At 36.1% G+C, this 24,338-nt stretch overlaps 1 protein-coding gene across 4 annotated transcripts in view; it reads left to right on the top strand.

Moving 5' to 3' along the window:
- The window catches only part of TAB2 (TGF-beta activated kinase 1 (MAP3K7) binding protein 2), an 87,172-nt gene that overhangs the window by 8,616 nt on the left and 54,218 nt on the right, over window positions 1-24,338 (top strand). For 2 of the 4 annotated variants that reach the window (XM_028494333.2, XM_055087442.1), the window contains exon 2: window positions 17,929-18,077. The exons of the other annotated variants lie outside the window; for them this stretch is intronic. The gene's annotated coding sequence lies outside the window, so the exon portion shown is untranslated. The remainder of the gene's footprint in view (window positions 1-17,928; window positions 18,078-24,338) is intronic. 4 annotated transcript variants of the gene reach the window in all.

The following is a 24,338-nucleotide window of genomic DNA, read 5'->3' as shown; positions in this document are numbered from 1 at the left end:
ACTTACCTGAACTTAGTAGACATCAATAAGTAGCAGTCAAAATGTCTGATATATCCTATGCTTTTTGAGGCAGTTTTTCTTCCCTGTAACTTTCTTATATCAATATTAGCTTCTATTTAGTGAAGCTCAGTTTCAAAAAGTATTAATCTTTCAAACAGAACAAGGTGAATTATTTTTTCTAGTAGACATGTAGCTCAAATAATGGGAGGTAATCTTATATTTGGAATTTAGCTTTGTTAGGCTTTTCTTTCAGAATACCTGTTCAATTCATTTTCCCCAGCAAGTAGAATAAAAGGGAAATAACTTCTATACTGTTTAATTTACTGTACCTCTTCAGACCAAGGGTGAAATAAACAAAACATCAGCATTTTTTTAATTACAAAATAAACATGCAAATTATTAATTCTTTGTATTTTTCTTTTCTGTTCCTGTGAAAAAGCCCTCATTTTTAAATTGAAATTAGTTCACAACCCATAATTTAGGTTTTTTTTATGAAAAGCATTAGCAAATTGGCATGGATCAGATTTTGAAAACACTGAAAATATATGAGCTTAAATATAATACTATAAAACATATACCACTTTATCTGTATAAGGTGACCTTTGTAATTTTTTTGTTTTAAATTGCTAGTTAATATTTTTTCAATTATTTGAATAGTATTCTTTTCTGTGTCCATATTTCACATTCAAAAAAGATACAGTGCTAAATTTCCTGATGTTCATTACTGGGTTAACTGTGATTTTTTGCTTTGAGTTTTCCTAAAAGTTTTTTTATCTTAATTCATTGAGTGAACTGGTGGTTGTTGTAGAATATTTTGCTCTACTAATTAGTATTAATTGCTATTTGTATAAGTAATATTTTAACCTACTAATAATACAGTTTGTATTATATAGTGATGCTTATACAAACATTTTCTGTTCATCAGCTTTTATTGGTGCTAAGTTATCACTAGACAATAGTAACAGAGAAGATAGCAATATAGGCAAGAAAATTTGCTATTTAAAAGGGCTTCAGAACAGAGTGTGTGTTCCATTTTAATTCATTGAGCACAGATTGTGGTATAATTGCTTGGTTAATTTTTAAAAGACTGTTAGTGACCTGACAAACATGGGCGTCTACTCTTTGGAACTCAAACAGATGCATGTAGGCATCACAGTTATGTAGTTACTAGAATTGAAGAGAAAAAATACTCAAGATATCTAAGGGATCATTGACAAACAAAAGTTAGTGAAAATACAGGTACTGTGTGTTTGCATTGAGAGTAACTTGCTGTTTACCGTGTGACTAGCATATACCTGAACTGTACTTGACTAAGTAGTGTTTGCTACTTTATGATGATTTTCTAAGGAAATGGAAAAATAAATATGTGGAAGTGGGGTTTCAAAAAAAAAAAAAAATTCCATTTCCACAAAGCCAACTCTGCTTTTTTACATATGAAAATGTATCGACACGTATTGGTTGGGCTTGATTTTTGTTTTTCTTTTTTGAGATTTTTCTAGCTGAGGTGGTGCTTGGCCTGAGTGAGACATCCTCATTCTCTTCATGAGATTTTCCCCTCATGAACAATGGCATGAATTTACAGGATGACTGTTCAGAGCTGTTGCTGTAGCTCTGTGAATGGAACAAGAAGTACTCTTTTGAGGAAGGTAACTGGTTCATGGGAAAAGTGAACTGGTGATCTTAGCCAAACCAAGCTACGGAATCAGTACTTCAATTTCTATAGGGTATCACACGACCAAAAGAATAGAAAGAAACTCCATAGAGTTTGCTTCATATGGCTTCTATGATACACCTGTGCAAAATAGCTAACCCCAAAAATCTTGCCTGACTCATTCTTTCACCATGCCTCATCTCTACCTTCTTTCTTGCTCAACCTAATTCACCTATCCAGTAGTTTTGAATTAGTTTTGAGTCCTGCTGTGTGCCAGGTATTTTGCTAGGTGATGGGATTGGAAAGAGGACTAACATATTGTTCTTGCCCTCAAGGGACAGGTATACAGGCTATCAATAGTGTACTAACACTAGCAAATGCAGTGACAAGGTTAGACATAAAACACTTTAGGAATCTACAGGAGGGAGTGTCTGACTCAGTGAGGGAAGGAGGGATGTAAGAGGGAATTCTTCATAGAAGGGGTGACAAAATCTGTTGGTGTCAGATAGGCAAGGAAGAGGAGGACAAGTTGGGAGAAGAGAGGCCATTGCAGTCAGAGAGAACAACATGCATAAAGGATGGAGGTAGGAAAGTCCACACCTATTCAGTACTGTGAATAGTTCCACAGTGCATTAGGTACCAGTGGTGGGTTAATTGGAAGTGAGGTGGAAAATGAGAAGAAAGAGCATGAAAATACTTGTATGCTCTGTAAAGTAGATTTGACTTCATCCCATAAATGATGGAATGTTTAAATTAACATTCTGGAAAGATTTCTCTGGCTGCAGTGTAGAGAATATTTAGAAAAGAGCGGGGGGAGGGGGGCGGCCAGGAGGTAGCCTTATAACCATTTATTTGAGAATTGATAAAGACGTGAGTTAAGGCTGTAATTAAGGAGAAGAGTAGGTGATGAATTTGAGAAGAGAATACTGAGTGTGAAGTAAGTAAGTAATCACACATGCCCTGGCTTGAGTACCTGAGTGCATAGTATAATGCCTGCCATTCATCAGTACAAGAGCATACCAGGGGCAGTAACAGGTGAGGAAGATATTTGAGTTCTGTTTGTTGGTTTTAAGGTTCCTATAGAGAGAGAAAGAGGAAGAAGACATCATTTTATTTGGGAGGCAACACGGAAGTCTTCTCTGATTAGATGACATTTGAGCAGGTGCCTGAGTGAAGTAATAAAGGGAAAGAGCTTTCTAAATAGAGAGGCAGGAGCATGCTTGCCGTGTTCAACAGCAAGAAGACCAGTGTAGTTGGAGTTAAGAGAGCGGGAGAAGAGTAGATGAGAGGATCTCATCTACTGATGTGCTTTCCATGTAGCTCTTTAGATTGTAGAAAGGATTTTAGTATTCAGGATGAAATTAGAAGCCACTGAAGGATTTTAAGATGTGAGCTATCTGCCTTTTTTTCCCCCTCTCACTTCTTAGAATATGATTTAATTGTTAGTGGTTGCGTGTGTACAATTTTATATTATTTTCATGTATGTAGATTCATGTAACCATCACAATTAGGATATAGAACTAGATCTGTTCCATCACACAAAGAAACTCCTTTGTGCTACCCAGCCTTAACCCTTTTGGCAACCACTCATCTGTTCTCCATCACTATAATTTTGTCACTTCGAGAATTGTTATAAAAATGGAATCATGTGTTGTGTTATGTATTTTGAGATTGGCTTTTTTTCACTCAGCGTTATGCCCTTGAGATCCATCCAAGTTGTTTCGTGTATCGGTAGTTCATTGCATTTTAATGCTAAGAAGTATACCATTGTATGGATGTACCACAATTTGTTCAGCCATTGATTGAAGGACTTTTGTGTTTCCAGTTTGGGGCTCTAAAACTAAAGGTGCTGTGAACAGTTTTCCACAGGTTTTTATGTGAAAATACTTTTTCATCTCTCTAGGATAAATCCCCAGGAATACAGTGGCTGGGTTGTATGATAAATGTATGTTTAACTCTATAAGAAACTGCCCCTTTTTCAGAGTGGCTGAACCATTTTACATTCCCATCAGCAGTATATGAGAGATCTAATTTCTCTGCATCCTTGTCAGCATTTGGTATTGTCAGTATATTTTTTTATTTCAGCCATTCTAATAGATATGTAGTGACATCTCTTTGTAGCTTTAGTTAGCATTTCCCTATTGGCTCATGATGTTGAATGTATTTTCATGTGCTTGTTTGCTGTGTGTATATCCTCTGTGGTGAAGTGTCTGTTCAAGTTTTTTGCTTATGTTCTGATGGGATTGTTTGTTTTCTTGTTGTTGAGTTTAGTGAGTTCTTATATATTCTGGACACAAGTCCTTTGTCAAGTATGTGATTTGCAAATATCTTCTCCTGATCTGTGGCTTATCTTTTCATCATCTTAATGGGGGCTTTTGCAGAGAAAAAAAAATTTTATGAAGTCTAATTTATCTTTTTTCTTTTATGAATTGTGCCTTTTGTTGTCAAGTCTAATAAGAGCTCTTTGCTTAGCCTTAGGTTCCAAAGATTTTCTCCTGTTTTCTTCTAAAAGTTTTCTAAAAAGCTTTACATCTTGCATATGTAGATCTATAATCCATTTTTACATAATCTTCACATAAAGGTGTGAAGTTTAGATTGAAGTTCACTTTTTGTCTGTGGATTGTTCGGCTGTTCCAACACCACTTGTTTAAAAAAATTATCCTTCCTCCATTGAATTGCTTTTGCACCTTTGTCAAAAGTCAGATGGCTGTGCTTGTGAGCATCTATTTCTAGATTCTCTATTCTGATCCACTGATCTTTGTGTTTATCTCTGTACTACTACCACACTGTCTTGATAACTGTAGCTGTATGGTAAGTCTTCAAACCAGGTAGTAAAATTTCCCTAACTTAATTCTTCTTTTTCAGAATTGTTTTAACTATTGCATTTCCTTTCCATGGAAAATTTAGAATCTATAAAAAAAATCATGCTGGGATTTTGGTAGGAATTGCATTAAACCCTTAGATCAATTTGGGGAAAATTGACATTTTTATTTTGTTATGTCTTTCAAGCCATAAACACAGTTTATCTCTCCTAGTTAGGTTGCCTGATTTCTTTCATCTGCATTTTGTAGCTTCCAGCACACAAATTCTATACATGTTTTGCTAGATTTATAACTAGATACATTTTTTTTGGAGCAGTTGTAAATGATACTGTGTTTTAAATTTTTGTTTCCAGTTGTTTATTGCTAGTTTATAGCAATATGGTTGATTTCTGTGAGTTCACCCTTTATCCTGAGACCTTGCTAAACTAATAAATTCTAGTAGTTTTTTTGTGGAGACTGTGCGTTTTCTAATGTGTCTATGAATAGAGACAGTTTTATTTCTTCCTTTCCAATCTGGATGCCTTTTATTTCCTCTTCTTGCCTTACTGCTCTGGTCAGTACTTTCAATACTGTGTTCAGTAGGCGTGGTGACATCAGACAAGCTAGTCTTATTCCTGATCCTAAGGGAAAGCATGAAGTCTGTCACCATTAAGTACATGTTAACTGTAGGTTTTTTGTAGGTGCTCATCTCTTCCTAGTTTAAGAATCACTTGATATGACCATATGGTTTTTCTTCTTTAAACTGTTAACTGAAGGTAACTTTCCTTGTTAAAGATTCACTCTGGCAGCTCTTTGTGGAATAAACTGTAAGAGCAGGGCAAAGATGTCAACAGGGAAGCCATATTGGAAATTATTGCAGTTACCCAAATGAGAGCTGATGGTGGCTTAGACCAGAGTAACAACAGGAAAGAGTGTGAAGAGGTCAGATTTTGGATATATTACAAACCCTGGGTGGGCAGGAATCACTGATGAATTGGATCTGAGGCATAAAAGAGAAGTCAAGGATGACTCCAAGATTTTTGGCCCAAGCAGTTGGAAGTATGGAGTCGTTGTTGGCTGAGTTGGAGAAGACAGTGAAGTAACAAGTTTGGGCTGGGCAATCAAGAGTTTGTGTTTTTTTTTGGATGTGTTAACTTTGAAAGGCCTACTAGACACTTAACTGGACCTATCAAGTAGGTAATTTGATATGCAGATGGAATTCAAGCAAGAAATTCAGGCTAGAAATAGAAATTAGAGAATCATCAGTTGAGTTGATATATGAGAAATTACAGTGATAGTTATTAAAAATTATACCTGTAACCTTTTTCTTTTTACTGTACCATTGTTTAAGGCTTACTAGCAAAAAGCAAGATTCTCCTAGCACGTGAAGAACTTTGTGAAAATTTTGATTGGTTCTGTTTATCAACATTGTTGTTTATCTCACATTGAGTGCACCAGAAATTATGTGGTTGGGAGACAAATTTGGGGGATATATATTTATTGTAATGTGTATTTAATCATGCTTATTTGATAAGTAGATGGCTATAATAGTAGTATAGACACATGTGCTTTACTAATTTTCAGAGCTTTGTCCTAAATCTTTGTAAACGAAGTAGCTTTATGCATATTGTGAAAAGGGTTTGACACTATTATTAAGTGACTGAAAGGCTTTCTGTGGCAACATTTCTTTTGTAGGTAAAACAGACAGCCAAAGCTACAGGTCAAAAACAAAAATTTAAAACAGGTATGCAAAATAGCTAGCAAGGAGAGACTTAGATTTCTGACTTAAAGCCAGAATTAAATTGGTAAAGGGAAAGGGTAAGCCTCAGTTTACAGACTTCGTAAAAAGATCTTCTGAGTTCCATTCAGGTATGTTTTCTTCATATTAAGGTAGTCTGGAAAATACTTTTTTAAGTGGCATGATATTTTCTGTTGTAACTGATTGATGCTTTTTCTTATTTATAATTTAAATATCTCAGCACTTTTTTTCCCCTATCACAGGATTTACCATATTTTATTATAATATTCTGTTTATTTTTCAGTTTCTCCCACTAAGTAAGTTTTTACAGCATTAGTACAATGCCTTGACATTTAAGCTCTATGTAAATATTTGTGAATGAATGAGTGAACACATATACTACTAAAGTTTAAAGCTAGAAGATTTGCTTGCTTTTAAAAGTAAGTGAGTTTTTGAGATTCCAGAGTATAGGTTATGGTCAAATGTCTTTTCTGAGTAAGTACCCTGATGCTTTCAAACAAATATTACACTCCTGAAGAATGCACCCAAACATAGCAACATTACTAACCCAAGGTCAGTGAAGCACGCATTTTGCCATTTGTTATTTGTTCTTTTTTCCTAGTGGTAGTGGATTTATGCAAAATCATCTAAAGTTGGCCCAGACTTCTTGTACAGAATGGCGCACACATGGCAAATAGTAGGCTGGGCTTAGAGTTTAGTCCATAGTAGTATCTCATAGGAAATTTCCTATACACATTTTAAAAGAAAGTAACTTTCATCTGCCTTTAGGACTAGGTCCTCCCTATTTCCAGGTAGATGGTAGGGGTATAAGCCTCTTTTCTCTTCAGTTAAAAACATTTTCATTTACTTTTCCTCCTTTGAGCTTTACAAGACAAAAATACCCTGAGCCTTTACTGTTCCAATTCAGATTTAAGCCCCAAGAGAAGAGTTATTTTTGAAAGCCATAGTATTTTATTTCCAGATCCTTAGTGTGTTTTGTATGTGTATGTTTACGTACGTGTATGTATGTATATAGCTGTATATACATTTTATATATTGTGCTAGTCAATGACATGTTAATGAAATTCATAGGAAAAATGGCTTTCCTCTGGTATTGTTGACACCAGCATAGTAAGAATGTAAATTGTTTGGTGCTCTCTTTTAGGCATTGTGGGGAATAAGGCCGGGGCCGGGGAGGGGGGTGCGCTATATAAAATAATCCTTATTTTCTCTGGGAGAGAACAGTGTGTAGTCAGCTGAGTCTGATACAGAGGTACCTACCTCTCATGATTATTGAGAGTATTGAATGAGTGAATGCATTATAAATCATTTGGCCCAGTGCTTAGCACATACATAAATGCTTAATAAATGTTAGCTATTCATTGTTACAAAATTATTATAAAAATAATAAACTTAAAACTTAATTGTTATTCCTCTTTTCATTTGGTTTTCTTGATCCCATTCTTTCCTGCATTTTATCTAACTTTTCTGACTCCTTTGTTGTAAGTTCTTGGTCTTTAAGTCTCCTCTCTTCCTGCCCAACCTCTTTTCCATTATTCCCTAGGTCAATGTCATCATCTTCTACCAAAACTCAGTACAGTCTAATTCTACAAAATCTTTTACCTCTCTTGGGGAGGAAAGTGACATGATCCAGCTATGTTTAGGAGCTAGAAAGCTTGTTACCACTGTGAAATATAGCTTAGAAAGGCCTAAGAGTGGAATAAGCCATCAGATAAGAGATTATTGTGTTACTTCGATTATCCAGGTAAAAGATACCTGAACATGGAGGTTGTGGGACTAGAAAAGGGGATTAATGTAAGAAACATTTGTGGGAGTAATCAGTAGAACTTTGCCAGTGATTGTATATGGTGAGGAAAAGAATCGAAGACCCTGAGATTTCTAACTTCAGAATCAGTGCTCTATTATTAGTAATTAACATATAGCTATATTATCATGTGGGAGGCAGTGGGTTGAGTTTTGGACAAGATGACTTAAGGTTACTAGCATGGCACTGTCAGACTATTAGTTTATTTGTTCCAGTCCCACCCACTTATCCTTCCCCCTCCCTCACTCACTCAGTCTCTGAATTCCATTGCTATTAGTCTAAGAACTTCCCTTTAAGAAAAGTAATTTCTATTTGGTCATAAACAGCACTAGAGATTGAAACGTGTGGAGAGCAGTTCCTTGTTTCCTACCCGCATTCGCATTATCCTCTTTTGGGCTCTTCCCTCCGATGAAAAAGATTACTTAGAATAATATTTACCACCATGACTGCTATCACCCACCCCACTTCTGTGATATTGGTATTTAAGTTTTTATATTTTTATGTAAAGTAAATGAGGCAACTTGGCAGAGCTCTTTGAAGAAGAATAAAACTTCATGAGGTGTTTGTGATTAAAATATTAATCAATGAGTAGACTAATACCTTGTTCATCTAGTATCATTAGGCAATAAATATTCTACATAGACAATTGAAACTTATCCCCAAATCTATTTCTTTATAGATTTTAGGTATAGAGATTTTAATGTTATATTTATATACTATGCAGATTATATATATATATATATATATATATATTTTTTTTTTTTTTTTTTTTTTTTTTTTTTTTTTTTGTTATGCGGGCCTCCCTCTATTATGGCTCACGGGCCCAGCCGCTCCGCGGCATGTGGGATCCTCCCAGACCGGGGCGCGAACCCGGCTCCCCTGCATCGGCAGGCGGACGCGCAACCACTGCGCCACCAGGGAAGCCCAATTATATATATATTTTAATAGCTCCAAATCTTTTTCTTTATAATGTTTTATATGATTTACTGCCTTCTGAGAACATTTCCCCACCCCAACTTTACCTATTCTGAAAGACAGAAACAGCTTTTTGTTCCAGAGCTTCATAATGAGAATCAGGAGCCCCAGGTTCTAGTCCAAGGCCTAACAGTAAATTCTTGTGTGAGTTGTTTTTGTTTTTGTTTTTCATTGTTTTTGGGGGGTTTTGGGCGTTTTGGTTTTTGGTTTTTCGTTTTTTTACCATTGAATCAGTGGAATCTGGAATTGTGCCTGGCATGTAGTAGATGCTTAGCAAATATTTTTTGAATGAATCATTGTTTTATGCCTACTTTAGCACTCCGTTCCTGATTTATTATTTGGAATTCATTACTGCCTAGTAAATAAGTTTCTGAGTTTGTAATACAATATGACTAGGTTCTGATTGAGGTGAATTATTAATATTAAGCTTAATTTATGAGTCTGTTTTGCTGCTTAGTGGAATTTTCAGTACTCTTGATGTATTTTCTGGTACTTAAACTTCCCAAAGAAATTGTCTTCTGATACTTGGTTTATTGAGAATAGTTTCTTTATTGAATACATTCTATGTGCCTATATTATATGTGGGCAGTGTGTATACAAGCATGTCACCCATGTCCCCAGGGATCTTACACCTTGGATGAAGAGACATGGAAGTGGAACTATAAGAAAATAATTACATGTTGGGTCATGAAGCATTGACCCACAGGTACATCAGGAGTTCTAGGAATAGAGAGATCCATGTGGGCTGAAGCAGTAGAAAAAGAATTCAAAAAGGAGATGGAACATGAATTGCTTTTGGTTAAGATTTTGATAAGCGTTCAGGTGGAGAAATGATATCCTAAGCTAGAGCAGTAACATAGTCAGGAATGAAAGCAGGGTTGAACATGTTCAGACAAAGCCTGACTGAAGTTCTCTGACCGTGGGGACTAGTGGGAAATAAAAGTAGGTGGATTTAATAGAGTTTAACTCTAGACTACATAACCCTGAAGAGGGTCTGAGGAGAGAATTTAAAGGAGTCCCTGAAAAAAAAAAAATCTGTATATTTTTACTAACGAATAATATGTAACTGAAATTTAATATTTCCTTCCATTATGATTTTAAACAGTAAAGCACAGTAGTATTAGCAGTACCTGTGATTTTATTACTAATAGAAAAAAGCAGATATTTTCATATTACTTTACTGTTGTGGCTGTCTCTGAGTAGAGTTTATGTAGAATACTACTTCAAAATTATAGTTGTTATTAGACCCCTGCTGGATTTTATTGTGTTGAGTGTTAATAAAGAAGCAAATATATAAATATATAATAAATATGGGTTCTAAAGAACACTTGATTACTGTGCTTTTCAATATAACTGATTTTCTTTGTGATCATTTATTTTACTGATTAAAAATTATTCTTTTAAAAAATAATTAGCTATGTTTCGGTAAAACTGGCTTTTACCGAAAAGCCGGGGTTGGCCGGGGGGTGTCCATGATACCAGTCCTAGTGGAACCAAACTGGAGAAGGCCTTGAAAACCACACTGAGGAATTTTAGTTTAAGTGATAAATAGGGGAGCGGCCTAGTATATTTTTCATTTGTTTGTGTTGTTTTAATTACAGAATAAAAGTCAATTTAGAAATTTTTAAAACTTCATTAAGTTTGAAAAAAATGAGAACCTCTTCTTAGCTTACAGTTATAGATAAGGTTTAAAAGGTAACAAATTCATCTATAATCCCACAATCACCATCTTTACCCTCTTATTATGTATCTGTTCCAGTTTATTAAGTTCTTGTGCAAAGAAGTGAAATATTTTAAGTGGTTACATAGAAGCCTTTCTTAATCTGCTTGATGGGTCAGATGGGAATAACTTAACTGGCAGGGAGGTAAACTATGGGTCTGGTCATTCAGAAATTGGATGATTGGGATAGTGTGGTAGCAGTAGGAGTGGAGTAGAATTGGCAATTGTGGTATTTGGAAAGAAGAACCTATAGAACTTGGTGGTAAATATGGAGGCTGAAATGCATGGAGTGGTGTAAGGGAAAGTATCAAAAAGAAAGTTAAGAATAGGGTGCCTAAATTAGGATTCTTGGAACAATATTGTACAGGTCCATGATACATTTTCTGAAACCCTGGGGCCAGCTATGTTTTGGAATTCATAATTTTTTGAATTTTAGAAAGGTAACGTGTATATATTGTATACTATGTAACATGCCCAGCAAGGTTTGAGGCATCACCCAGTAGTTAAACACTAGTATCTCTGCAGTGAAAAATGGAAATGTTTACAGTAAGTGGCTAAATAAAGCCTATAAGTAGCTTCACGTCAGTTCAAAGCAGATTTTTGCCACTTCCAGATGAGTTTTGACATGAAGCATCATAAAAAATCTTTTCAGAACTTTTTAGATTTCAGAATTGTGGAAGTGATTGTGAACTGTACTGACTGTAATATCCCGTGAGGAGAGTCTCAGGAGTTGTGTTTTGAGGAATGTTAGTTATTAAATGGATGAAATTTGAAGCAGTTGAGAAAGGTAAAGGAAGGCAAGAAAAGTTAAGGTAATTTCAGTTTTCAGGCTAAGAAGAAAATTGCTATTTCTGATAAAAATGGGAAGTTGAAGAGGGGAAGCTAGTTTGGGGAAGAGTTTAAGTTTAAACTGAAGCACAGTTAAGAGGGAAAAATATCTTCCTGCGTCACATGAGATTCCCTTTTATTTCTCATGCATTCTGTATCATGGGTAAATGAGCTTAAAAGTTTAGAAGTGTTGGGGCTTCCCTGGTGGTGCAGTGGTTGGGAGTCCGCCTGCCGATGCAGGGGACACGGGTTCGTGCCCAGGTCCGCGAAAATCCCACATGCCGCGGAGCGGCTGGGCCCGTGAGCCATGGCCGCTGAGCCTGCGCGTCCGGAGCCTGTGCTTCGCAACAGGAGAGCCCACAGCAGTGAGAGGCCCACATATCACAAAAAAAAAAAAAAAAGTGTTGGAGTAGAAAATTTCCTTTTAAAATAAGCTGTTAATTTTCAGAGCCTATAGACTCTGATGTTGAGATATTAAAGTACTTCTAGCTTGGGAGTTGTTGGAAAGGTATTCTTAGATAACTAAGGGTTGTGGCCCTGCTCACTAGAACAAAACTTGGACGATAGACCAAAAGGAGAAGAGTGAGAAGGTACTGGTCCTCTAACAGAATGCTTGTCTGTATGGCTGAATCATTAATATGGCCATATTTATAATCATATGAATATATTCAGAAGTAGTAATTGGTGGAGAAGCAGTGGTAGCTGACACGTTTTCAGTGCTTAACACATGTACCAGGCACTGTTCTAAGCGGTGTTCAGCAAACAGTCTAGTGGTATCTGTTCCTGCCTTGTAGACTAGGTCATGATTATCAACCTGGGTGGGAAGCATTAGGCTAGGTAGTGGTGTGATTTTGGTTCCCAGTTCACTCTAAAAATCTGGAAGATAGATAATTAATGCACAAATATATAGAATTGAGTAGGTTTTAACTTTATTGCCATTCCATGATTTTTTTAAAAAATTACTTTGATAAATGGACTCATACATTAGTATTGTCATATTAGAAATATGGACCAGATCTTTAACAAAAATGAAACAGGGGCCAGTAATTACTCTTGAAATTTTAGTTGCTTTCTATTTACTGTATATGTGTGTATTTGTTTTATGATTCATAAGTTTAAAAAGGCAAATTTTGTCTTAAACTTTTATTCAAAATCTGCTACTGACTTGTGTGAGTTGAACTTTATATTTTCCTTCTGTTAAATAAAGATGTTGGACTAAATAATCTCTAAGATCCTTTCAACATCAAATTCTATGATTCTGAATGCTTACGTTTCATCAAGCAGAACAGAAAGCTTAAACTACAATTTTTTTTTTTTTTTTTTTTTTTTGTGGTATGCGGGCCTCCCTCTGTTGTGGCCTCTCCCGTTGCGGAGCACAGGCTCCGGACGCGCAGGCTCAGCGGCCATGGCTCACGGGCCCAGCCGCTCCGCGGCATGTGGGATCCTCCCAGACCGGGGCGCGAACCCGGTTCCCCTGCATCGGCAGGCGGACGCGCAACCACTGAGCCACCAGGGAAGCCCTTAAACTACAATTTAAAGGCGCTTCTCTCTAGATGATGCTGTAACTATAGATGAGATGCTAGAGCAAGAAGTGAGAGAATAAATGTCATAGTTTTTACTTATGCATCCTTTTGACAAACATTAAGAAGTACCAAAATAAGGAACCTAGGATGCTAGAAGAATATTCAGTGTTGACCAGAAAAGTTTTAAACAAGATAATGATCAGTAAGTATTCAAGTTAGTAATTAATCAATCAAGTTAATAAAATATAGAGGAGGGAACCCTGGACCTGGAGTTAGAAAGCCACAAATACATCTTTGGCCCTAACTCTGCTGTTTATTGGAGTTTTCATAATCAGTAAATAGGTGTATTTTTCTGAACCTTGCAAATGAGAGTAATAATTACCTAGCCTTACTGGGTGGTTTTTCATGAGCATCAAATGATATGGTGAATTAAAAGTGCCTAGTAAAACTTAAAATATTCTATGGGAACTTCCCTGGTGGCACAGTGGTTAAGAATCCGCCTGCCAGTGCACAGGACACGGGTTCGATCCCTGGTCCGGGAAGATCCCACATGCCACGGAGCAGCTAAGCCCCTGCGCCACAACTACTGAGCCTGTGCTCCAGAGCCCGCGAGCCAAAACTACTGAGCCCATGTGCCACAGCTACTGAAGCCCGTGCGCCTAGAGCCCATGCTCCACAACAAGAGAAACCACTGCAATGGGAAGCCCACGCACCGCAACGAAGAGTAGCCCCAGCTCACTGCAGCTAGAGAAAGCCGGCGTGCAGCAATGAAGACCCAACACAGCCATAAATAAATAAATTTTTAAAGAATAAAATATTCTATGAACTTCCTTTTAAAAAACAAAATTTAACAGTACATTTGAAGATCTAATTGGATTTATTAAAAAAATATGAAACAAGCCGCAAAGTTTTTGCAAAATGGTGGATAAGGCTCCTGAAGAGGTTATTGGATTTGGTGATTTGAATAAAACTTATCAAGGGACGAAACTTGAAGGCAGATTAAAACAAATTTGAGACCATAGCATAACTACTCAGTAGAGAAGTTTGGCAAGGCACAGCTGGAAGAGAGAGATGTCCTAGCATAGCTTGTTTATTCTTTGCATTGCTATTGCAGTTTTTTTGTATGCATGGTTGTGTTCCTTACTAGATTAGGAATAGAGGGCAGGAACTGCAGTTCATTCTCAGTGCCTTGAATAGAGTAGCAGGTTTTTTTTTGTTTGTTTGTTTGTTTTTTGCGGTACGCGGGCCTCTCACTGTTGTGGCCTCTCCTGTTGCGGAGCACAGGCCGCAGACGCGCAGGCTCAGCGGCCATGGCTCACGGGCCGAACCGCTCCGCTCAGACCGGGACACGAACGTGTGTCCCCTGCATCGGCAGGCGGACTCTCAACCACTGCGCCACCAGGGAAGCCCAGAGTAGCAGTTTTAATAAATAGCTTTGTGAATAAGTCTTGCTGAACAAGACTTAACTGGTAAGGAAAGTTTTTGTGGTACAAGTGTGTTCATGGATGTATGTTTAAGATGGTTAAGACTTAAACAGGTTCGTAGGTTGAAGTGAGAGATTGAAAAGAAAGGGTGTTGTGGAAATGTGAAAGAAAGGGATAGGAGCTGGAGCCACAAATGAAAATGCTGGTCTTAACTGATATGAGACTGTTTCCTGCAAAAAGCACCAGATAATTAGCTGTGTATTTCAGAACATAGAGAAGAAAAGGTAAGCTTCCTGGTTCTTTTTACAAAGCCACGTAACATAAAATGTGAACATAAAAGATTGCACAAAAGTTGGTGTAAAAAATGTTTAATAAAACTTTCAAATGGAATCTAGCATTACATTAACAGAATAATACTATAACAGTAATATTCACTCTAGGAATGTAATGATAACTCAAATTAAGTCATATTAGTAGGTTACAGGGGCTATGAATATCTTGAGGGATGTCAAAAAAAAGGGAAATCAACATTTATTTCTAATAAGAATGCTTAGTGAAACAAGAACGAATGAACATAGCCAAGACTCAGACTGGAAGCCAGCATTTTGTTACTAGAAATGGTAAAATACTAGAATTCCTATTTTAGTATTTAGTGAAATACTAAATTCCTTTTTAAAAGTCATGAATCAAAAAAGGTCTGGCCAGCATTACTGTTACATAACATTGTCTTGGGAATGCTGGCCAATATAATTAGACCAAAAAACAAAATAGGAGGTGTAATTGAAAGGGAGGAGGCACATTTATTTGTAGATGACATTTTATTCTGGCCAGCATTACTGTTACATAACATTGTCTTGGGAATGCTGGCCAATATAATTAGACCAAAAAACAAAATAGGAGGTGTAATTATTGAAAGGGAGGAGGCACATTTATTTGTAGATGACATTTTATATCTGGAAAATCCAAAAGAATCAACTGAAACATTTGAGTAATGAGATTTCAATATGATAGTAGCTCAGACTGGAAGCCAGCATTTTGTTACTAGAAATGGTAAAATACTAGAATTCCTATTTTAGTATTTAGTGAAATACTAAATTCCTTTTTAAAAGTCATGAATCAAAAAAGGTCTGGCCAGCATTACTGTTACATAACATTGTCTTGGGAATGCTGGCCAATATAATTAGACCAAAAAACAAAATAGGAGGTGTAATTGAAAGGGAGGAGGCACATTTATTTGTAGATGACATTTTATATCTGGAAAATCCAAAAGAATCAACTGAAACATTTGAGTAATGAGATTTCAATATGATAGTAGTTATAAAATAAAAACGAAAATTAATGATTTGTCTATAAAAGTGTTTTTCTTGATGTCTTTAAACTGAAAGTCTATCCATATGGGTTAATGAATAGGAATCCTCATTTTTAAATACGGTTTTTTTCTTTTTTTTTTTTTGCCTTCTGGCAAAATTTAGTTTAATCTTATCATCTCTAAGTAAATGGCAATCTCTTTTGAGTAAGACTCTTTCTTTCCATGTTAACTTTTAAAAACTATTTGAAATAAAGTTGTAGCAGTGAATACATTTCGAGTAACTTTAAGGAAATTTTTTTTTTCTTTTTCTTTTTAAAATTCCTTGTGGCCTGCGATAATGCTCTATTACTTGGTAATGCCAGGGAAGGTGTAATCTGATCTTTGAACCATATTTGGTAAATAATAATTTTGTGTGGAACCCACTGTTCTATCAGTAAGAGGAAAATTATTGCTCAAATGTAAGGCTTTTCTTTGCCCTTAAAGCATTTCCTGACTTAAAGACCTAGTTAGATCATATATGGATTCCTTTTGTTTTTTAAAAGGCACTGTATCCCAGATCTATAACCTTTTAACCTGTTGACAAAAGTATTTTCTCCTTTACTTGGAGGAGGAAGAATTACATGTCTACTTACTTGTTTACCACTAATTCTCTTTATATCTTAAATATAAATTGTTATATTTTTATTTATCATCAATTCTCAGAACTGAGCGTTCTTACATTTGCTTTGTTCTGAAATCAGTGTTGATAAATCAGTTATATCTCTTAGGATGTGACACAGTTGAGTTATTTAAACCTAAAGCTTGTTACACAGATGTTGCTTTAGCATTTATGAAAATGAAAGTTTAAGTATACTCATATGTTTAGAACAAAAAAATAACGTTCCATTATGCAGAAAAAAGTATTGAATACCTACTGTGTGCCAGGTCATTAGGTGCTAATTCTCATGACAATCCAGTGAGGTGGGGGATAGTATCCCATTTAATAGACCAGAAACTTCTGCAGAGTTTTAGTTTATACTGGAACTAGATTTGAACCTAGATCTTTCTCTATCTGAATATTTTCACCTGCAACATGCCATCACAAAAGGTGGAAAATTGACATTTTTCTTAAAAACGACTTTCATTTTATTTTGCTTTGTTGTGTTTCTAGTTACTAGAAATGCAGGGAGTTAAGTTCTTTGAATCCTTGTCTTCACTACTTTTTTGTCCTTTTACAATTCTCACAATCTGCCATCATTTGACAGCAGCAGAGGGTTCAGTTTATTTTGACTGCTGTGGGATTGATTAGTTTCTTAGAGAGAGACTCCTAAGGGTATCAGCTCACCAAACATAAGGACATCATTTCCAGTCCTAGTAATCTAATTAGTACAACAGTCCAACATTTTTAATAGCCTGCCATTTCTGTAACCTTTGTAGTTGCAAGTTTTGCGTGTGTGTGTGTGTGTGTTTGTGTGTGTGTGTGTTTTTAAATAATGTGGACCTAACCAAAAAAAAAAAAAAAAAATCATTGAATCTATTTTGGTAATGGAAAGAAGAATTTCCAGTGTGGTTAAGAACCACATCTTATGAGCTGTTCTTTGCCTCCCTCTTTAAGAATTACGAAGTATTTTTAAAAATTGGACCTTGAAATTCAGTTCATTGCTTGGATATATCTAAAGCATTTCTTAAGAAACCTCTGAGAATTGATTGTAGGAATTTAGGGGAACAATTAGAAGATGATTGGAAATAAGATAGCAAAAGAGAAAAGTGACCTGAAAATGAGGACTTTACAATTCCAATTTTACCAATGAAAATGAATTTTTTGTTGTTTTTCTAGTTCTTTTATACTCTGTGGTCCCATATTGGACAGTCTATTGCTAAAAGCCAATAGAGATTTCATAAAGGCTACTGTTTTAGTTTCTAGAATTGGGAGTTCAGAGTGGAGTTGTGTAGATTAAGACAATGACTGAACTAATGCAAATAGCATCTTCTGGTAACTTGTAATTTGTAATTTAAGAGATTCTTTTCCACTTAAGACTATTTCATGTGAGAGACATTGGGGACTACCTCACTGCTGTTAGAGCTCAATGTTGTCTGGTCACGTTTCTTGTTCTGCCTGCCTCTAGTTTACTCTAGTTTCTCTTCTGCTTTCAAGGCTCCAGACCCAGTTCCTGGACCTGCCCTGGAAAAGAAGTATCCAGTAGAGATGAGCTCACTGCAGTTACTTAATTAAAAATTTGTAAGCTGCAAAAATGGCAATGGGCCAATCAAGAACAGCTACCATTTGAATTTTTCTATTTCCAGGTATGCTAAAGTCCATGGTACCAGCCAAGCTTAGCCATGTAACTGCCTTACTATGAAATCTATAATAACCAAAACTTTACTTTCAAAACTTGTGGTCATCTTGCTTTAAAGTTTGGTAACATCCCTAACACCTAGATAACATGCAGCTAGTATTGAATTTAATGTACCTTTGCCTGAGTATTTCTAATTTAACTTGTTTGCTAGTAGTAGCAAACTAATGCAAGAACAATTTAAGAAAAATAAATTTGACATGCTGTTGAGTTAAGCCCTGTAAATCTCCAAAAAGTACTCTGGTCTTCATTGAAAAGTAAACAGTAACAACAAAACTGTCTTCCTTTAAGAGGTTCACATATGGTACAAGTAGTTTAGAGAATTAAATGAAACCAGTTCTCTGTCCTGAGATCCTCAACTATTCTACACTACGAATGCCTTCACATAAAGAATTAATATGGTTTTCAAAAATTGGAAGAAGTAAGATTCCTGGATAGAATCAAGTAGCGTATTATGTAATACATTCGCCTGAAGAATTTAATTATATTTTAAATGTAAGTATATAACTAGTATTTGCTATGTTTTTACTTGATTGCTCAAAAGAAACCAAAGTCATTAGTAGTTGGAATGTCATGAAATTTAACAACAAAACTAAAAACTAAGGTTTCTTGCTACCTTAGATTTTAACCGAGAAAAAACCACTTACGAATGGTTAGAGGGCAGTTAGCTTTTAAGGACATTTACTGCTTTTACCAATTTGTATAGATTTAGAAATAATTAATCCATAAAAGGTGACTTTATTTACTAAATGGGTAGATGACCTTACACGTCCTTTGATTTTAAAGTTCAATTCAGTTAGGTTAGAGATTACCCAAAATTGAACAGAGGAATTTTATATCCCAATTCTGATTTTGAAAGATGATTCTAATATTCTACCTTATGCTTTGTATTCCTTCCTCCAGTGTTAATGCATAATGAATTTAATGTCAGCCAATCTTATCAGCATTAGGTCACTGATTATGTGCCACTTCATTTGTTTGGTATAGAAATAATTATATCTCACTGAGTGTTGAATTAGGACTGGAAAGAGTTACTACCAGAGATACTATAGGGTCATTACCACTCGTAGGTGAATTGAAGGGGAAATTAGAGAGAATTGCTTCTGAATTTCAAGTTGTACTGGTTATCACTGGGGCTATGAGTAATGGTGAAAGTTTTCTACATTATTAAATGCAAACTGTGTATAAAACACTGTGCTAGGCACAGTAGGGATGTAAAAATAAATAAAACTTGCTTTCAGTCAGCTTACAAACAAGTAATACAAAAAAAGTATCTTAATAGAGGTGCAAACAATGTACTTGAGAGTGCCAGAGAGAATCAACTTTGTAGAGAAGGTAATATTTCTACAGAACCTTGACGAGTAGATAGAACTCTTTAGCGAGAGTGACAAGAGTATTCCTAAGTTATGGAAGTCAAAGTATATAATATATTCTAAAAATTGTGAGCACTCCAATGTGCCTACAGAATAGTAGGGTACAGAAGAATATGATGGGTGATGGAGCTGTGTCACACATGCTTTCAAATGTCTGATGAAGGAGTTTGGATTTAGTTCAGTAGGTAATGAGAATCCATTGCAGATTTCTTAGCATTGGCACACTTAAGTCAGTGAGGCTTTTGAAAAGCTGACTGCCATACAGTGAGGGCTGAAACTTGATAAGGTTAGAGATTAGGCAGTAGTAACACCTATAAAGGACAACACTTATTGTTATGTGATTGGGCATTATGTGTGAAGAGTTTTACCTGCAGTTTCTCATTTAATCCTTACAGGAATGTTGTAAGAAGTAATTGAAATAATACAGGTTAACAGCGTTCAGCACAGAGCCCAGCCTGTAGTGAGTGCTAAACCAGAGTGATTATGCTATAGGTTCAGAGGAGAGTGCTCTTGTCCACCTTTATGTATGGACGTTTAAATCTCGTCTGTCAAGACTCCTGATGATTGAGCGTTGTTTCAGTTGCTAACTGTATCGGTAACAGTTTCAGCATTGATAACATAGGCTTTGAGTTATTTGAAAGTACATTAAGTTGGCTCAGTTCAGGTACTTTCAAATAATTCTTTCTATTCTGCTCTTACTCTCCTACCCACATATCAGAATACAAGTAGTGTTATGGGGAAATATGTAGGAAATAACTTTATAGGGAAAATATTCTGCTTTAAGCTCAATTGTTTATGCTTAATTATACAAGTAATACATTAATATATATTCTTATAAAAAATTAAAACGTAACAGAGATGACTAAATCTCCTTGGTCCATCTTCCATCCATGTGTCCCTTTACCCAGCCGGCTCTCATTAGTGTGTATCCTTTCAGAGCATTTCCTGTGCGTTCATATAAAAATAATCTGTTTAAAAATTTTTTTGTATCTTTTTTTTTTTTTTAAACACAAAGGGTATCATTATACATGGTTTTGCATCTTTTTTCATTCAGTAATGTCTTAATAGGTCTTTGCATATAATTACTTGGATATCTTACTCCACTTTAAAAAAAAAGTTGTATGATGTTCCTTAGTATTGCTATACAGTAATTTATTTATTCATTCCTCGATGGTCATTCAGGTTGTTCTTTTAGTAATATACACTGAAGTGACATCCTTATATGCTCCTCTTTAAACATATGAGTTTGTCCATAGGTTAGATACTTTACATTGTTATAGATAGAGCTCTGGTACTTAACGATCAGCAACAAATTTCATTTGCAACTGATTGTGCTAGCACTGGATAGTGACACCACAGTTGAGAACTGCTGGCCTAGAATACTGCTCTGCTACTGACATAGTTGGAACTGTAGATATATCTCTTAATACGTCTTTCCATGATTCCCTTCAGTTAAAATGAAAAAAAAAATGGCTTACCAGTTGTCTTCTCTGCTTCACGTGTAGGGAGAATGAAGTAAGATAACAAATATATGCTATAAGAAGTCCAATATAAATCTGAATTCTACTAATTTATAATCTCAGGAGCAGGGACTATATTTTATTCATCTTTGCATGTTTAGAGCACATTACCAGGCTTATAGTGGGCAGTGTTTGTGGAATGGATCCCAGATATCAAGGTGAACCAAAAAGTAGATCATATTTATGAGAAAGTTCCAGGCCAGTAGAATTTTCTTAGATCTTTTACATTATCTAGAATCTGTACATTTTTCACTGAAAACTTTCCACCTTTATAGCCTTATCTCACTTCCCTTCTACACTACAGCTATAATTCTTCAAATTTATTCTTTCATGGTCTTTCCCGCAACACAAACAGTAGTCAGTGATATCCTGCAAGACTTTTATGATTCATCTGTAATGGCTAAGTTCAAGCACTACATTCTTTGTGAAGGTTCTCCTGCCTCTCCTTAATTCCTAAGTTTTAGGAACTTCCTCCTGATCTCCACTGCAGCTTATACACCGCTAAATGGCACAGAGTGAATGTTGCTGAATGAATGCATGCCCACCTCTGGGACTTGGTGGAATGTCACAGAACCAGGCAGGGCTTGGAACTTCAGAGATAAGTTATATGAATCTGGAAAGTGAGAGGCATGTCGTTCTTGCTGACTTGTGGGATTCAGCACATATGGTGCAGAGGAAAGCAATTAAGATCATCTATCATATGCCTGTGCCTACCCTACTTCTTCAGCCTCATCCTTTATCACACTTTCTCCCTGTTAGTCTCACTCCCTGCACTTCAACATTAACCAGCTACTTGTGGTTTCCCAAACTTGCCATGCATTTAAAGTCTTTTTCCAGACAACTACTTATGTTTGAAATAGTCTTTCCCTCTTGCCTGAGCATCTAGCGAACGCATTTTTATCTTCCAAGACCCAGCTTAGGTGTTGCCTTCTTTATTTTATTTTTTTAAAATTATAATCTAATGATCATTTTGTTTTTCATGTCATCATTCTTTTTTATTGAATTTTATTTATTTTTTTATACAGCAGGTTCTTATTAGTTATCCATTTTATACATATAAGTGTGTATATGTCAATCCCAATCTCCCAGTTCATCCCACCACCACCCCTCTCCCCACCACTTTCCCCCCTTGGTATCCATACGTTTGTTCTCTACATCTGTGTCTGTATTTCTGCCCTGCAAACCAGTTCATCTGTACCATTTTTCTAGATTCCACATATATGCATTCGTATGCAATATTTGTTTTTCTCTTTCTGACTTACTTCACTCTGTATGACAGTCTGTAGGTCCATCCACGTCTCTACAAATGACACAGTTTCGTTCCTTTTTATGGCTGAGTAATACTCCATTGTATATATGTACCACATCTTCTTTATCCAGTCGTCTGTCGATAGGCATTTAGGTTTCTTCCATGTCCTGGCTATTGTAAATAGTGCTACAGTGAACATTGGGGTGCATGTATCGTTCTGAATAATTAGTGATGTTGAGCACCTTTTCATGTGCTTCTTGGCCGTCTGTATGTCTTCTTTGGAGAAATGTCTATTTAGGTCTTCTGCCCATTTTTTGATTGAGTTGTTTGTTTTTTTAATACTGAGCTGCATGAGCTGTTTATATATTTTGGAGATTAATCCTTTGTCCATTGATTCGTTTGCAAATATTTTCTCACATTCTGAGGGTTGTCTTTTCATCTTGTTTATGGTTTCCTTGGCTGTGCAAAACCTTTTAAGTATCAATAGGTCCCATTTGTTTATTTGCATTTTTATTTCCATTACTCTATGAGGTGGATCAAAAAAGATCTTGCTGTGATTTATGTCAAAGAGTGTTCTTCCTATGTTTTCCTCTAGGAGTTTTATAGTGTCCAGTCTTACATTTAGGTCTCTAAACCATTTTGAGTTTATTTTTGTGTATGGTGTTAGGGAGTGTTCTAATTTCGTTCTTTTACGTGTCGCTGTCCAGTTTTCCCAGCACCACTTATTGAAGAGACTGTCTTTTCTCCATTGTATATCGTTTCCTCCTTTTGTCATAGATTAGTTGACCATAGGTGCCTGGGTTTATCTCTGGGCTTTCTGTCCTGTTCCATTGATCTGTATTTCTGTTTTTGTGCCAATACCATACTGTCTTGATTACTGTAGCTTTGTAGTATAGTCTGAAGTCAGGGAGTCTGATTCCTCCAGCTCCGTTTTTTTCCCTCAAGACTGCTTTGGCTATTCGGGGTCTTTTGTGTCTCCATACAAGTTGTAAGATTTTTTGTTCTAGTTCTGTAAAAAATGCCATTGATAATTTGATAGGGATTGCGTTGAATCTGTAGATTGCTTTGGGTGGTATAGTCATTTTCACAATGTTGATTCTTCCAATGCATGAACATGGTATATCTCTCCATCTGTTTGTGTCATCTTTAATTTCTTTCAGCAGTGTCTTATAGTTTTCTGCATACAGGTCTTTTGTCTCCTTAGGTAGGTTTATTCCTAGGTATTTTATTTTTGTTGCAATGGTAAATGGGAGTGTTTCCTTAATTTCTCTTTCAGATTTTTCATCATTTGTGTATAGGAATGCAAGAGACTTCTGTGCATTAATTTTGTATCCCGCTACTTTACCAAATTCATTGTTTAGCTCTTGTAGTTTTCTGGTGGCATATTTAGGATTCTCTGTGTATAGTATCATGTCTTCTGCAAACAGTGACAGTTTTACTTCTTCTTTTCCAATTTGTATTCCTTTTTATTCTTTTCCTTCTCGGATTGCCGTGACTAGGACTTCCAAAACCATGTTGAATAATAGTGGCAAGAGTGGACATCCTTGTCTTGTTCCTGATCTTAGAGGAAATGCTTTCAGTTTTTCACCATTGAGAATGATGTTTGCGGTGGGTTTGTTATATATGGCCTTTACTATGTTGAGGTAGGTTCCCTCTATGCCCACTTTCTGGAGAGTTTTTGTCATAAGTGGGTGTTGAATTTTGTCAAAAGCTTTTTCTGCATCTATTGAGATGATCATATGGTTTTTGTTCTTCACTTTGTTAATATGGTGTATCACATTGATTGATTTGCATGTATTGAAGAACCCTTGCATCCCTGGCATAAATCCCACTTGATCATGGTGTATGATCCTTTTCATGTGCTGCTGGATTCTGTTTGCTAGTATTTTTTTTTTTTTTTTTTTTTTTTTTTTTTTTGTGGTACGCGGGCCTCCCTCCGTTGTGGCCTCTCCCGTTGCGGAGCACAGGCTCCGGACGCGCAGGCCCAGCGGCCATGGCCCACGGGCCCAGCCGCTCCGCGGCACGTGGGATCCTCCCGGACCGGGGCGCGAACCCGGTTCCCCTGCATC

This window comes from Physeter macrocephalus, chromosome 10, assembly GCF_002837175.3.
Source record: "Physeter macrocephalus isolate SW-GA chromosome 10, ASM283717v5, whole genome shotgun sequence".
Lineage (NCBI taxonomy): Eukaryota > Metazoa > Chordata > Mammalia > Artiodactyla > Physeteridae > Physeter > Physeter macrocephalus.
Note: the sequence above shows the minus strand (reverse complement) of the source record. Positions and strands in the feature narration are given on the sequence as shown.